Source organism: Trichoplusia ni, chromosome 5, assembly GCF_003590095.1.
Source record: "Trichoplusia ni isolate ovarian cell line Hi5 chromosome 5, tn1, whole genome shotgun sequence".
NCBI lineage: Eukaryota > Metazoa > Arthropoda > Insecta > Lepidoptera > Noctuidae > Trichoplusia > Trichoplusia ni.
The window spans coordinates 4,416,445-4,434,032 of NC_039482.1; the positions used below are offsets into that span (position 1 = coordinate 4,416,445).

Here is a 17,588-nt window from a genome sequence, read left to right on the forward strand (position 1 = left end):
TAATCTTAGAGTTTTATGGACTTGTCTTTGCTATAAAGTTTATGATTTAGAATTCGCAGAATGTAGAGTTCGTAAGTCACACTGTGTTTTGTTTTAACAGCGTTTTGTTGAACCCTCAATTTGTAGTATACATCAACTATTGAGCTCTGTGGCTTCCATACGAACAAGGCAAAGGTAAACAGATCGGTTGGGTGACAAATATAATTGTGGCTAAATTTATTTATCACATTCATAAATTCATATCACCATCATACTCAATACTCAATTCTTTATTATTAAAAAGTATAACCTTCAGTCTTCTACAGGAATCATTCGATAAAAAATTACAACAAATCACCTAATTACACGTTACAAAATTATCACATGTAACCTCCTTAAATACCAACATTATGGATTCCCTACCGCGACCCACGTATTACAGAACAACGCGCAAAACCGTGACGAACTGTTTCATTGAATAATAAGAAATTAGAAAGCAACACTCATGACTGTAAAATATAAATTTATGTATCGTAACGCCCATAAACATTTAAGGGTTAGATTTTGCGTATTAACATTGTTTCTAATCCTTACATTACACGTAAATCGTTTTTTATATATTTCAGGGAATTTAAGAGGTGCTACGACTTTAACATCCTACACCTTAGGATGACACTTAACGATATCTAAAACTGAGTGTGGTTGTAATTCGGAAACGTATTAAATAAATAAATGCGGACAACATCACATACATTGTTCTGAACCCAAAGTAAGTTGCTAAACCACTTTTATGGAATTCAGATACAACGAAGGTACCACAAACACCCAGACCCGAGGCAATGTAGAAATGTGAATTTTTACATTGACCCGACCGGGGATCGAACCCGGGACCTAAGAGCTAGCGACACCTTGAAACCGGTGCGTACGCCACTCGACCACGGAGGTCGTATTGTTTTGTATCATTAGGTTTAGAAGAAAAGGAAAACAAAACCTATACCTTCTCATACATAGATTTGAAAAAAACCGATTGGTATTGGTTGGTTAAAGGAATCCTAGGGAGTCCAGAGAGAATTGATGCATTTCTACTCAGTTAAAACAAATATAAATCAAGAAAAGTAATTCCAGTCTCGTTAAATTAATATTCTTTGATTTTATTACAAATTTATTTGAATATTTACGTTATTACTTGTATACATACATTTACATAACGAAAGTCTAAGTTTTTATTACGGCGTAAATTTTGATTTATGAAAAAGCATATAAATGAAATTGTTCCACAGTTGGGTAAAGACCCCCAGCAGGAATATTCAAAACTGTGACCGTGGTCTAAGTATACATAAGGCAAAGGAAGTAACATGGGTGGGCTTTAGTTAGTAAATTCAACACATCCTTCAGCTCAACCTAAAGAGGGAGAAGTCATTATTGAATCCGAAAAAAACGCTGTGTATTAGCTTTTCTCAAATAAGGATAGAGCATCGATCACCACGCTTAAAATGTGACAGCATAAAATATCAAACCTTACGCATAAAACAGGTCGTTTCTAATTTCGACATGTTGAACTGTTGAACATTTGACGAAACAAGACACACCGTGAAATCGATTGTTACTATCAATAGCAGCGCTGGAAATACGAACAACTATGTCAAAGCAATGCTAACTATCCTGTCTAGTCACCAAGGACAAAAGTCGCCTGCCCGTCCCAAAACATAAGCTTTGCATACACTTTTACTATCTGAAACACCATACAGTATTTATTAAAATTATTCTCACTCCATTTCTCACTCACACCGGTAACTTATGTATAACACGCTAACTCACTCGTCAAATACAATATTACATAATTTTATTTATCCGATATCTACCAATTTATTCGTATGACAAAAGGCTAGGTAACGAAACGCAAGCGTAAACCGGACCATCCGTTCGGTGCGCGGGCGCAAACCCACCGAACAAGTTTCCGCTCTCAAGCCGCCAGTTATGCGTAAGACGTCGCGGGGCGCGGACGTGTCGCCCGTATAGATATTGCAAAATATCGCCGTGCGTTCGGAAACAGTGTTACACAATTGTGCCCAACGTTTTTTTGGCGTGAATTTTTTAGTTTTAATTGATAGCGCAGTGCCTCAAACTAATGCTTGGATAAATGCGCGAGCCGAGGAACGCTGATTTTGTAAAGGTAAGCAATTGTAATACGACCGAGTTGAGAAGGGCTCTATGACTGTTAGCTATTTTAGCGGTTCAAGTTCTTTTCGAAAGGGTTAGGCGGGTTTTGCAAGGCGGATCGCATTCTGCGACTAGGGACCATTTGTCAACAATTATTGAGCAACATGAATTTGAATTTGATAGAATGGTGACCCTTGTTTTGTAATTCGATTATGTTTTGTAGAGTCAATCTCTCCGGCCTTGCCTGAGGAATGTTGGTTGCTTTTGAAGAAAATGTGAATGTCGACGAACTAGACCACTGTCTGTAAATAGAGTTCGCGGTGCTAAGCCTTAAGGCTGCAAACTCTACATTAACGATTGCCATAACCTTAAATTACTATGTGAGATTTACACCATGATTTCCTTGCTTTACGATTAAAAATCGCAGCTTTCTTTAATGTGTAAGAGTTGCAGCGTACTTGCGATTTTTAGTGGCACTTTAGCGTGAATTATTTAAGCGTGATTACTCACACATTCGCAAGACTGGATAAAGCGAAACGATTAAGTGAATTGCGATGTAAAGATTGTTAAGTCAGTCATTATGTAAAGGGGTTTATATGGTTCGCTAAGAACTGTTATTCTGTTTTAAAGGCTATTAAAGTTTTGTAGAGTCTGAAGTGTCCAATACATATAAATTCAAAGTTATTGTTATGCTAATAATTTGTCAACTTTAAGGTCTTTTCGTAAATAAATGAAATCGACCGCATAAAACTAACACCTAAGTTTCATGTTATTTATTATCGATTTATTTTTGGATGCCTAAAGGTGTTGGTTATTGACTCTCAAATTGATCTTAAAAGCTTTTCGAGGAATTGATGACGTCTATACAAAATTCATTCTCTTAAATATGGAAATTAAAACAAAACAAGTACGTATTAGATACGATATATTGAGAAATATTAAACACGTAAAAATTGAAACAGATTCCCGACTATATTTGAATTCTTAGGCTTAGATTCTCATGAAGTTTTAAAGGAAAGGTACTTAAGTTCCTGCCTTAACTGAGTTGAAGCTTCTTCACTCTTAAAAAAGTAGAGATCAGATAAATCTTGATCCTTCTCTATGCAAGATCTCCTCTCGTCTCTTTGCAGTGGGGCAGTTACCCTTCATTTATAGAGCCTTTTTGTGTCACATCTACTGATCACGACTATATGATAAAAGACGACAACTAATAGCAGCACAAGATTTAAGAGACTATTAACTAAATTACGTGTGTTGTGTGTTCGAGATTCCGGTACTTAAAGTTCCTAAACACTCCGGTGCAATTATTTCATGACGTCACTCATTTGTTTTTGGGTCAATGTCATTGGTAGTTTTGATGTGAACATTCATTAATTAACAATGGAAATTATTTTGTTTATTAATTATTATTAACTGTTGGAGGTAGAGTCCACTGTTCGTATTAAAATACTGGAATTTTTTTATCTTACAGCTGAACTAAAGGCCTTTTTAAGATTACTTGTAGATCTTTTATTTCAGATTAAGATTTTCTTCTATAAACTTGGACAGTGAAACCACTATTAGGAAAAACCAATTGACATTGAAATCGATGCATTTTTGACTGTCTTATAATTATCCATACTGTACTTGTGTTTAAATTACCTTCTCTTTACACAGCTTTGACTTGTTAGATATTAAGTACTCTACACTTCGTTATTTGACTTACTTTCGCAACTACTCATTCAATCACAGATTTACTGTAAACTCGACAACTAGATTTTTTGAGATTTAAGCTCGCCTCGATATGATGAGAAACAAAATAATCTAGATCTTAAATCTCGGCCATATTGATCACCGCCTGACTTGCAAAAATCCTGAATATTGGATACAGTAAACCTAAATAACATCAATCATTTTGCCATAATAATTTAAATTGAATTAAATTTTAAATTGAAAAGACAAAATGGAGATACTTTTAATTGGATTGTCTAAATATTAGCTCTGTTATATTTGAATATATTAATTTACCGTACAATACATTTGGTTTACGTAAGCCTAATTAAATTTATAAAAAAAACTGACTGAATAATTAAAAATACGGAATAAAAGAGAAATTGTTATATAGAGGAAGTAAATATATATATATACCAAAAAGTGAAATTTTTAACTCATACCTCATGTTTTCACAAAAAGAGACAGGAAAATCATTTTTTTTTCAACTGCATTTATTTAAATTGACTAGTACACAAAGTCGCAATTTAAATAAATAGCTATTTAAACCACTATTAGGTATAATATGTCACACTAGTTATCTGGTATTGCTTAGTTTCATTCCGCCCTTCGTCCTTAGTCCTCTAACGACGAGGGCAGTTTAATTAAATAGCTTGATATATTTATTTTGGAATGTTTGTCTGTACTATCATCATCAACTGTTTTTTGGTTCGAAGTACTCAGATTCAGCTAGTACCTTATTAGAGACTTGCCCTTCTGGTTAAATACTCCAGCAGTATTTTAAACACTTACAACATAGCTAAGAAAAGCGAAATTCCAAAGGTATAGAATTTGATTAAGGAGTCATTTTTATCCAGAAATATTAAAACTTGCGTTTAGTTTGTTGCTCGTTATATAATAGGAAATGTAAAGAAGTTCCGTAAAGGTACCGTACACACATCCACTAGAACACTTCCAGCCATAAAACTTTAGCCTAGGATATAACTTAGTATTTCCTAACAGAAAAACCCATTATACTACTTAGACATCCGTACTTATAACCGCTCAACCAAAGAGGTTTGTCACGCAATATTTTGTTTTTAATCGCGTGTTTGAAGGACGACAGCATTACACATACTTACTGTGTACTGTCACGAATTTGTCACGCTAGTAACTTATGGTGTTAATTAGATATTTTGCTTGACGGGCCTGTTAGTCTAGTGGTTAGTGACCTTGACTGCTGTACCGGAGGTCGTGGGTTCGATTCTCGCCCAGGACAAATGTTGTGTGATGAGCATATGATCAGTTGTTCTGGTGTCTGGGTGTATTTTATCTATAATAAGTACTAGCTGTTGCCCGCGACTTCGTCCGCGTGGTTAGAAGAAATTGCGACTATAACTTGAGATTTAAACTATGCTATCTCTCAAGTTGGATCGAACTGCACATGGTGTGCGAATTTTATTATAATCGGTTAAGTGGTTTAGGAGTCCACTGAGGACAAACATTGTGACACGAGATTTATATACATAAATTAAGATGTATTTAGAAATATTAGTTTATCAGTTGTCTGGTTACTATGACACAAGCTCTACTTAGCTTGGGGTCAGATAACCGTGTGTGAGTTGTCCCACGATATATATTATATATATACCTGTCCTAAAGTAGTTGTAAGTTTGATCAACTTTTGGAACCCTGGAACAGGATTTTGCCTGGTAACAACTAGGTATAGGATTTGGAGAAAGTAATTTGATAAGCAGTTTTTCAAATTATTTGTTTAAACCGTGAAGTTTTGCTGGTTGACATTTGATGAATAATCCTTATATCACGGTGGGTTACACAAACATTCAAATCACATACGCAGAGACGACAGAATTAGAACAAGCGTTCGTGGAGCACAGTGGATTTGGTACGATCATCGGTTAAGACATCTTAACCATATGCTATCCTTGCATTCGGCATTTACAATCAACAGTTTTAGTTTTTGAGTTCCAATTTTGATGAATAAATGTCTTTTAAAAACCTAACAGGAGTTCATGTAGGTCACGCGTTGTCTGTCCAAGTATTATTTATTCTCCTGATAAGTTCGGTTTACACGTAAAACTGCGGGACTCAACTAGTTCACTGCATGCCTCCATAAGCAACCGTCACGCTTGTGAACTATGGGGGTTTGCCAGATGTGTGCAATATGTCCATGTTGAATAAAATAGGGGTGAGATAATTGCTTTTTTGTTTTGTACTGATAATATCGGAGCTTTATGTGAATGCTTGTTTTTTTATAATTCCCATAAGTTTTTGCTGTAGAGGGATTGTTTATTAATTTGTTATTTTTCACTTAGATGTGACTTATTATTCGAAAAATCGAAATTGAATCTAACTGTTTTTTGCCCGATGGAAGTCTAGTTAATTCTCTTAAATAAGTAAATTATAAAAAGTGACCATTCATTAAAATAATAACAATTCAATAACGAAATCGATATTTTTATAGCATCAGACTGATGTTTTGCCAATCCAATTCCTAGAACTAACAATTACTATACTTTTTCAATATCTCTCGTACATTCTACTCTACGTTTAATATCAACAATTTTTACTCTTCAAAAACATTAAAAAGCACCGCATTTTTTCTCCCAAGATCCGCTTGAAACAGATAATCAAATTTATACGGTCGCCTCTATTGTTTTAGTTTTTTTTTTATCTCGTGGGGAATTCCACTAAGGAATCATCGGGCAAGGCCGAACTATAGATGCATACAAAAAATGCCTTAAGTTCAGAGATCCCATTTGAATGGTATCAGAAGGTGACTTTCCTGTTTCTTGTAGATTATAGACCACTCTCTCACTTAAGGAATTGATTGTTATTCTTCGGAAAGTTGCAGTTAGGAATTTGAATAAAGCATGTTTTTCCTGAAACTAAATCTGTGCATAGCTTTTTTTTTTTAAATACGCCCTTACTAATTAGTTTAATCCTTATATCACGGGGTGTTTCACAACATTCAACTCACATGAAGACATCCAGACATATGACAAGCATTCAGTTTGCTATCCATCTTTGTAACTGCTAAGTCTATTTCTAGCAACAACAAGTCTATTTTTAGAAACATCTAGATTCTTAAGTTCGAGTATCAATTTGCGATAGATTTTATGAATTTCGATAATAGGACAATCGAAAATCGAGACGAATTTGCAAAGAATTTATAAAGCTCCGCAGTTGAACTTACGCGGAATTTTCTTAAATACATATTAAAAGTTTGAATTTACTGTCATTCAGTTCTTAATACATAAAATTTAACCTGCATTGTCTAGACCAAGAGCTATGCTCATTAAAATCATAATTACATACGCATACGTGTAACGTTTCTAAGAAGCAATTAGTCATATGTCTGAGCATGCAACCGCGCCTAGAATTTAAAAATTCACTCACAATCATACCATTTTATTAATGGTTTCTGAGAAATAATGTCATACGTTGGTGGGGTGGTTTAAAACTTTATACGTGATGATATGTCATCTTTTACCATAACTCACACTTGGTGCATTTAGATAAGTTAAGGGACAGTCTATTGGAGGCAGAATCAACGCAAGGGAGGGTTTCTAGTGGAAAAGAATCAAATGCGTGTTGGTTTAAATAATAGGCTGCAAAGAATTGCAAATACCCATAATATTTACGAGCGAATCCACCTTAGTGAAATTTTTAAATAGAGATGGCAGATAAAGGGTCTTATTGAAAAATCTTATCAAAATAGATGAGTCTATTTTGTCAATGTAATATATTATGATTTCTGGTGACAAATTATTTCCGAAATGAACTATTTATTGTTATTACGTTTTATTTAACTTTGTTCTGCTACTCATTCAATTATTTTTTAATAAAAAACTTATAAATAAGAAGTAAAAAAAACAGCAAGTCAGAAATTAAAATTATTTCCTAGAAATTCTAACAAATAGAAACTTAGTTTCAGCTCTACCTTTAAGAGTACCAGGATCTCATAAAGTTGTAAGAAATCGTGAACGATCCATTCAAATTACCCACTTCAGTCTTCAAGGAATCAGAACGATCCTATTATGTTTAAAACCTAATTTGCACTTGTATCTTCTAAGAATAAAGCCAATTTAGTTTTGAAATGGATCTCCGAGGCGGGTCTCGGGAACCCTGCTGTACATTAATCAATTTCAATATAACTACATTTTAAGACAGTGATTTGGTTTCTAGAATATTATAAATGGACTTCTCAGTCAAAACTTTTGTACTGAACTCGTTTTTTTTATAAAAGCGTTTTCACTGTAAGAAATTTTGACCATTGTGTGTGAAGTTAAATTATTTGCACAAAACATTTTAACTTAAAGAATAAGCACTCGAATATCACACAAATGCTTCTCCTACTCGGCTTCAGACACGTCGAGTACTCTGGGTTGACGTGGTGATCAATGCCACTTGTTTTGTTATTTTTCTACATATCTTCATTATTTAGATATCCTATTCGAGGGGTTTTGTTTTATTCTAAATATCTAAAATAAACTCCTCCCTTCTCTTAATCATTTGTTTTGAGAGTACTTTTCTATTTTTAGTATTTTTTTTTACTTCCGGGCTGGAAGCCCAGTTCAACGATTGAGTCAAAATGCTAGACTTTTGACTCATGTGACACTTAATACCTTTAAAGATTTCAACAAAACAACACCCCAAAGTAGCACAAATTCATCTGATTATCCATTATCTATTAGTTCCTAACATTTATTATAATTCAGTTGCGTGTGCGCACCTCACGCCTCGAATCAAAACAAAGAGGTTCTCATGGTTAAGTGACAAATTATCTCCAATGCCAACTCCAAAGACTGGTTTTCTAGATATAAGTGTCATGCTGTTTATTTGGTTATTATTTTGAATGAAAATGTGTTATTATTATGATGTAATGGTATAATCAACAGGTCTTTAGGTAAGGAAGCGTTGGTCCTGCCGTGAGATGGTCAGATGCAGACGAATCTAAATTAATCGACTTTAAAAAGTCTTTCTGTTTCTTACCTCAGAACTTCGGACTGGATGAACCAAATTTGTTGATGTTTTTTTTCATTTGACGTGAAAGAGCTGTCATTTGGTCTCAGAACAATTTCATCAAGTTTGGATGAGTAGTTTTTAATAAATGGGCTATCAAAGACTGAAAAAATCGAAGACTTTCGACGACAAGACAAGCTCTTCAGCCTTATACTGTGTATTAGTGTAAAGGAAAAATTCATTATCATAAAAATTGCGTAATTTTAAAGGTACGTAAATACTTGAATTAAATTATGTAGGGATCGTTTATCTCCTTTCGTGCTGATATTTTCCAACTAATATTTGAAGCCGAAAAAGTTAGTACGAAAACAATTAGGTATTATAATAGTAGAATATTTCAGATCATTTAGGCAGTTTTCCTTATAAAAAACCGTAGTGCTTCATTAGGAATTATAGTAACTGACGTTACGCGTTGCATGTTTGCGAATCATTGAAACACATTATGCGGCCTCGTTGCATCCTGTTACAATGATATGTCTAGGTTGTTTTTCATACATATGTTGGATTTTAAGACGGTTCAATATTGTATTGTAATCGGTGTTTTTTTTGTTTTATTCATGGTATTAAAATCGATTTTGAACTTGCGCTTATTGCACCCAATTTGCATGCGAGAGGAACGCTTTCAATATTAATTAAATTATCTAGACAATGGTTTCATTTACGCTGGCCATACTAAATGCTCTAGTTGCCAATGAAAGATAAAAAATCTTTCAAGCAATTTTCACCCCTTCCTATACAAGGATAGGAAATTGAGAAACAGAAAAACAGGCTTTATTGAATAACACTAAAGGCATATAAGTTTTAAAGGGGAATGAAAGTAAAATACCCAGAAAGACTGCACGGATAGCCGAGTGGTTGATGCCACCATGCCTTAGCGCGACATGTCGCGGATTCGATCCCCACGTATACATGCGTGTGATCCACGAATGCTTGTCCTGAGCCTCGGTGTCTTTGTGCATGTGACTTGAATGTTTCGTGAAATTCCCGCGACACAAGGGTTTAATCCCTTAATGCGGTAGCCGTTATAAAAAAAAAGAATTAGAGTTAGGTCAATAACAAATCAGTTGATTCCACTATTGTAGTCAGAGTCTTCGCATTTCTAGATCATTAACAGACCTAAGATAGGGACTATCATCGTAAACAAGTCCACTCATCAAACGATCAACTTCATTTGGTCGTAGTTTTTACAGCTGCAATAAAATTGCGTGGTTTATGCAAATTATGTCGGCCATAAACTCGGTATTACATATGAGTTTATTATGAAGTGTAGTCTATGATGTAACTGTCTTAAGATTGTGTGTTGTTTTGTATGTATGTATGACTTATTTTTTTAAAGGGTTTTATGAATGTTTTTTGAGAAGATGGGTCGAGTTTTTAAAAGTTAATTAGCAAGTCACTGAATGATGTTTCAATGGTTAAAAGGTATTTTATTTTTAATTATGTGTGAAATGTAACACGGTATTTCGTTTTTTTTTACTTTAGTTTCTAACCATTTCAATAGTAAGTTTGGCCAACCTTTGTCTAAGCGATTTTGGAATAAATTGTCTGTGTTATCTGAAAGAAAGGTTTATTAAAAATCAAATCAATATTAGTATGATATACCTACTTAGTTTATGTTATGTCAGATATGGATCTTCCTAGATTTATAGTTTGAGACATAAAAAATACATTTGATTACCTTTTATACATTTTATAAGAAACTAACTGATGCAGCGAACTTCAAACCAGCGCGCCTGCCTGGTGATTTGTGAATCTTAACCATCCAGGGTTTCACCCAAAGACACAAAAAACATTCGAATCGGACCGCCCATTTAGGAGGAGTTCAGTGACATATGTACAATCACAAATATAAAGAGAAATAAGATTTTACTAAAAACTATATTGGTTTACGTAGTGACTCAAAATCTTAATACCAGATAACAAAGCAGGTTTTAAAAACTTCATTACAATTTACAATGACGTTGTCAATGAATGATATCGTAAAATAAAAGATAAGTTGAACAAAAGCACGAAAACACACCTTCAACAAACATATATTAAGTATTACTCATAAAAATTTAACAAAACCGCATTCAATAATAAACTTCAATAAAATACTTAAAATATAAATCCTGGTTAAGTGTGATTCGGTTTCGACACTGTGGGTCCCGTACAAATAGGCGAAATAAATATTTGGGTACTAGGTGTTACCTGCGGCTACAAATCGAAAATGAACTACGGGACCAAAAAATCTGGCTAAAAAGTCTATCCTACGTGTTAACCCTGGATATAAACTATCTGTGCACCAAGTTTCATCGAAATCCGTTCAGTGGTTTTTGCGTGACAGGAACAAAAATCCATACATACAAACTTTCGCGTTTATAATTGCGTAGGATGTATTGGGGACCACCAAATTTATGATAGTATAATCTGTTGCTTAGCCCCGATTTTATTTTCTGTTTTAGTGGTAAAAGAGACACAACATCGGTTAAAATCTCAACTCTACTCGTAGCTATCATCACGGTTCACTATATACATGTATAGTGATAGACAGACGGATAGGCAGCGAAACCTTAGGAACAGTTCCGCGGAATCCTAAGAAACTAAATGAATGCGAAGTAATTTATTTTATTTGTACGAAAAATCGTGAAATTCCGGTTTTTGTCAACGCTTTAAGGTCGTCGAACTAGTGTTGTCATTGTGACAAATATTTAAATTCTGATAATTAGGCGATCGACTAGAAACATTCTACGGGCTTGTTTCAATGTGTTAATTATTTTAATGTGCTATTTATATCTTTGTGAGTACGTATGGTTTTTAAAATAGGAGGTTAGTACGTACATACATATATAGAACTAGCTGTTGCCCGCGACTTCGTCCGCGTGGTTAGAAGATATAAGTTATAATTTATACCTGCCTTCTATCTATCTTGTAGGATGTTTTTACGACCTCACATTAGAAACCTCAAAAATTGTAACCTATGTGTTATTCTGATGTATAAGCTATATTGTGGTAAAGTTTCATTCAAATCCATTCAGTAGTTTTTACGTGAAAGAGTAACAAACATCCATACATCCATACTTACAAACTTTCGCCTTTATAATAGTAGTAGGATAGGAAATAATTTATATCTATTGTGATTTTAATTATCAGTAGATAAAACAGTGTTGGTAAAAATATTTTTCGTATCTAAAAAACAATACTTTTGTACCTTTTTAAACATAATTTCTCTTGCTTGGGTCTCTATATCTTAATGTGGTTTTTATCGAATCTTTCCTTCATCTAGTTATTAGTTAACCTAGTTGTAAGTACCTACGTATACAAAGTTTTTTCTGTACATACGTACATGGAAAATAGACAAACTGAAAGAAAGTCCGAAAAAGTTTTTGAGTAGAAAATATTTTAATAAAACTTGCTTTTACATACATGAATTTTATCCTTACATATCCTAAAACTAAAATATGTGCAGTTAAATTCATAAGAAGTTAATTGCATAATGTCTTAATTACCCAGTTGTATTAAGAGTACTTTTTAAGTACCCGTATTTCCATTCCCATGGGATTTCCAACGCAAAAGAAGACCAGCAAAAACTAGTTAAATATAAATTATCGTCTATAATCAAAGGCTGGGCTGTAGCTAGGCGTAATATACAATTTTTTCTATCAGAAAATATGTAGACCCTGTACCACGCAATCTCAACAAAGACAGTTCTAATTGTGGAAGTGAAATAGCGCGTAATATTGCGTAGAGCGGTGTCTCGCTTTAATAAGTGCAATTGTGATATTTCGAGGTGTTGTGGTACGGGGTCGAAGCCTTGTTATTTCTAAAATAAGATAAGTTTTTAATAGGACTTCGGCCGACAGATGCGTTTTAATTTGATTTCTATGCTAATAACGATGGCGAAGACACTGGACTTGGTATTTGCTGGAAGAGATTCGCTTTAAGCTTATTGTGTTTAGACATTTTTTTGTATTTACTTTTGTTTCGTTAATGGGTAAGTATTGTGTTCGTTTCGGTGAATGGGAGTACCTATTTATGATTATTATGAAGATTGAGTCTATGTAGAAATCGGTCAAGTGCGAGAAATACTTGTGACTTGGTGGGTTTCAAGGGAAAATAATTTTTCAAACAGAATTGGTCACCCATCAAATTTACGACCTGGATTTTGGGTGTCTGTAGCAAATGAATTTGAGACAATCCACAAATTTAATTGTCACCTAACCTTATCTTATTTGTACGAGACGCTTTGTGTCGCGAGTCCGACTCGCAATCGGCCGGTTAAGGATAATTCTTTTATAATTTTAGTAAATCTGTTTATAGAAAGAAATAAACTGTCAAAACGTCCATGTACCCTCAAGTCATGTAAAGAGCTCTCTGTCCATTTGTTTCTAGTATATCTTAATAATTCCTTTTTCTTATTGTCATAATATTCAGTGTTAATGCAAATGAGTACAAGGCTTTTTATTTATAGCAGGATAGGACACGCCATGTTAAATAGTTGTGGTTGATACTATAGGAACTCGAATGATTCTCACTTGTGAGTTTTATCATTATTATCATTATCATTAAGTATCACTCAAAAGTTGTTGGAACAAAAGGAGAAATTATTTCCAAAATTGTAATGTTATTTGTTTTAAACGTATTTTCTACACAATTAAGTTTCATTTAATAGTCATGTTATGTCTACAGTAAGACGAGATATTTTTTTGTACAAGAAATTATTATTAGAATAAATTGCTCTAATAATGACAATGGCTTAAATGTTTATAAAACAATATCGTCTATTTAAATAACTATTGCCAAACAGTTAGAGTGCACGTGTGCGTATTGTGAAACATAGTTCGTGATCTATCTATGTTTTGACAAATAGTTTTTCTACTCACTTTCAAAGGACAAAACATTAAATACAAGTATCTTAATCGTACTTCAATTATATTCTTTCAATTTAAACAAACAATTCTACCTATGAAATGTTTTGTGAAAAACTCACGTGTTTCTCACGTTGATGAAAGATTATTGATTTGCAATCGAGTTTTCGTAGTAGTGGTATTTATTTACACTGTCATTTTAGAATTATTTTCTACAGAGACAAGATTACTATGTCTCTCATCTTATGATGGCACTACAAGAGAATAAATTATGTCTCAGTAATTATGTTTATAAATAACCCGTTTCTAGTTTGATATATTAGCTTTTAATTTATATGAAAATATATTTACAGGTATTTATAAATGTGGTCACGTTGTTGGGATTTTTTTATTATGAATAAAACTTAAATTTTAAAGCCTATTTTTTTTGGTTGCAAAGCAAAGTTTTTAAGGAAATAGTAGTACATGCAATTCATTAATCATTAAGGTATTGTGTTATCGTACTTTTAAACAAAACTTTCTCCTCACATTATTCGTGTACTTTTTTTTTCATTTAAAAATAACTCAACCAAACCTCAACGCAAAAATCACTTAGTAAGTACAAAAATATCAGGAGAACAGCTAGAAAAAAACGAGACATTTTCATGAGTATAGTTAAACGTCGTCTATTTTTCAAAGAGCTCCATTATAGCATAAAATGTAGCGAGCGTGTGTTGTCGTAATGTGCGCCCGCGGCGGTGCGACATTCCGAGGGGCGCAGATGTTGCGGGGCACTGGCCAGGTGACACAGAAGTACCAGTGTGGAGATGAGTTAGTGGTGTAGAGGTACACTACAATATGCAATATGAACAGTGAAAACTTCAAACACTTCAAACACATAGCCCTATATGGCACGTAAAGCACAGAAAACAATATAGAAATTTGGAGACAGAGCATCTTCTAAAGAAACGAGAGAAAACGGGGGGGGGGGGCTTTTTTCACTTTTAAAACCCATCCTTGCTTTGCCTTCTGTGTATAGGGATCGCAGTAATCCTTTCGGGCAATCCCACTGGCCTAGAGGGCTGTAAATACCTAGGGACAGAGAGAACTAAAAGAAGATTAGAAAAGATTATACCGTCCAGTATTTAAAACAGAAAAAAAAGAAAATATTTACTACTTTAACATCGGAATCTGAAAAAATCGAGGAATAAATCACACATTTAATTATGTCTTTCAAATAAACACTACGTTCCAATCTTCCACGGACGTTTACAAGTTAACCTTCTCCAAGTGCCTATACCTTGGCTCCGGCTCAGTCCATCGCAGATCAAGACTTTTTGCGCGCTAAACGGATAATGTTTTGTAAGTTAAGAAATGGATTGTTTCAATGTCTTACTGCTTGTGTTAATAGATATTTTGATAAACTAACACCTTTATTTTATTATGCACTTTGTACAAAGTAAAATAAAACTAGTCAAGTGCGCGTTGGAATCGCGACATCGAAGAAAATTGTCAAACGGAAATAGACACCTATCCAATTTATGACCATACCAATCTTGCTTAACCTCGACTTTGATTTATTATTTTCTGCGAGACCATAAAAAGAATTACTTTAAAAACAGGTTGAATTGAGAATCTCCTCTATTTTAAAGTCGGTTAAAAATGATGAAGTTTTTTTTGTAATATTTATGCAGAAATGTGCTTAATGTTTGTAGGTAATGTTTTAGTAGAATTGCTAAATACGTGTTTCTTGGATTCCTTCGAAGATTTGTAAGATAATGTATGTATGCTTAAGAATTCTATACACATGGATGTAATACGATATCTTTACAAGATTATACCGGCATTTCTGTAACTTTGACATTTATTTTTCTATTTTGAATGTACTCTATTTAAAACACAGAAATTACCTAAATATGTTTAGTATTCATTTGTAAAATACTTTCTAAAATTGGATGAGCTATGACCAATTACACTGTTTTTTTTATAATAACTAACTAAAGTCTTTTCTAGTCTTGAAGCGAATGGCAAACCGTCCGTGAAGTATCGCTGGTTCGATTCTTGCGTAGGACAAGCATTATTGTGTTACATCTAACAATAGTTTTTCTAAGTCCGGGTGTCTTTGCACATGTAACTTGACGAACCCTCTATGACACATGGGTTAAATTCCTTGAAAATATGAAAGAGGTATTTCTCATGCTCAAAATGGCTACATATTGCATACTACTAACTGTTTAAGACAAAAATAGTTGTACAGATTAATTTACGATTACAACCTATGCTCTAGGCGTAGCATCTTAATAATATAATCCAACACAATTAATTTATAAACGCTCCACTTTTGCGTGATCGCGTGTGTATTGCATTTACTTTATTTCGTTCAGTCTATCGGCAAGATCAGTGCACCTACCATGAAGTCTTAAAGAAGAACTGTTGGTATTATGGAAGCGAGATACAGCTATGTGTATTGTAGAGCGCTGTCCCTCTCGCTCAAAAGAAAGAGTACTATTTTAAGTGATCGTGGTACAGGGGAAGGCTCGCTCGGGTCGCATTACCTGTTAATTAGAATAGCGATTTATATTATTGTGATCTTTATAAAATAGGCAGTTCTTTTTGATATCGCCCTATCTATCTTTGAATGTCTGTGGCAATAAATTATAGGGTCTGTTCTTTTTCTTATTCAGTCTGTGGCGGTATTATACTTAGTACGTATGTAATTGTTACGTTGGAAAGTTCAAGCTGTGGCGATTGGATAGTTGATGTAAGATAGTGGGTATGTTGGGTGGAGAGGAAGAGTGTTGTCAAGACATAGACGGCGGTATACAAAGCGTAAGGCGTTGTCCCTCTCCCACATTTGCAAAAGCCTTCGTGGTACTTTTTACAAAATTATATCGTCGTCTCTTCAAGAAAATCCAGTTTGTTAAAGATCAAAATCAATAATTTTAATTTCAAAACCCCTTTTTTCAGCCATTTTTAAAACGTGTGACTCTAGGTTTCACGGATTCAAACCAATTCTAGAAACCTTACGTGTAATTCTTCTTTTTGATAGACTACAAAATTTTCTGAACAGAAGCTTCTGTTTTTCATTCACATCGGCTCCAGGAAATGTCTTAATTTAGTACAACATCAAATTCTATTCTTTATCTTCTAAACTTGGACAGGAAACGGAAGGTTATTGACCTGAAACATCTCGTGTCAAACCTGGCGTGATCTCTCACGATCTGTCGTCAAGCCTTTGAAATGTGCGTGTTGGGCAAACTAATCTGTCAAACGCAGTTAAATAATGTACTAAGATATGGATTTGTTAGTTTTGTTCTTGTGGAGTTTCTTGCCCGTCATGGAGTTTCCCGACTTTTCCACAAGAATGACACTTTGGAAACGTGTAACTAGAGTCACTACTGTAACGTTTTAAAAGTACCTGAAAAACGGTCTATTTGAAATTTATTTATTTTGATTTTACTCTCTCATAAGGTGTAGAGAATTCAGGACTCTGTCAGGAGACCGTTTCTTTCTTTCGTTCGTTAATAAAAAAGACATGCGCAAAGACACTCAGACGCGGGACAAGCATTCGTGTATCACACAAATGCTTGTCCTACTCGGGGATCAAATTGACGTCGCACTCAGATGGTTTGGCGTGTCACGGGAGGCATAACAAAAATCAAATCATATGCAAAATTTACGTATACCAGTCATAATCTATCCGTTTAGTAAAACCAAGTAAGCGAAGTAAAAACCTTCTCCTTTCTGAAGTCGGTCAAAAATACCGTGCGAGCATCAATATTGCATGACCATAAACATGCGTATGACATCTGCGCATTATAATATGGGAGAAAGTGTGAGCTTAATGAGGTACATAAACATTAGCATCGGGTCAGGGCTCCGCGTTTT

At 34.1% G+C, this 17,588-nt stretch overlaps 1 protein-coding gene across 1 annotated transcript in view; it reads left to right on the top strand.

Moving 5' to 3' along the window:
• The first annotated feature begins 1,248 nt into the window (after window positions 1–1,248).
• LOC113494143 overlaps window positions 1,249–17,588 on the top strand; it is a 127,504-nt gene continuing 111,164 nt past the window's right edge. The window contains exon 1 of the mRNA XM_026872332.1: window positions 1,249–2,152. The gene's annotated coding sequence lies outside the window, so the exon portion shown is untranslated. The remainder of the gene's footprint in view (window positions 2,153–17,588) is intronic.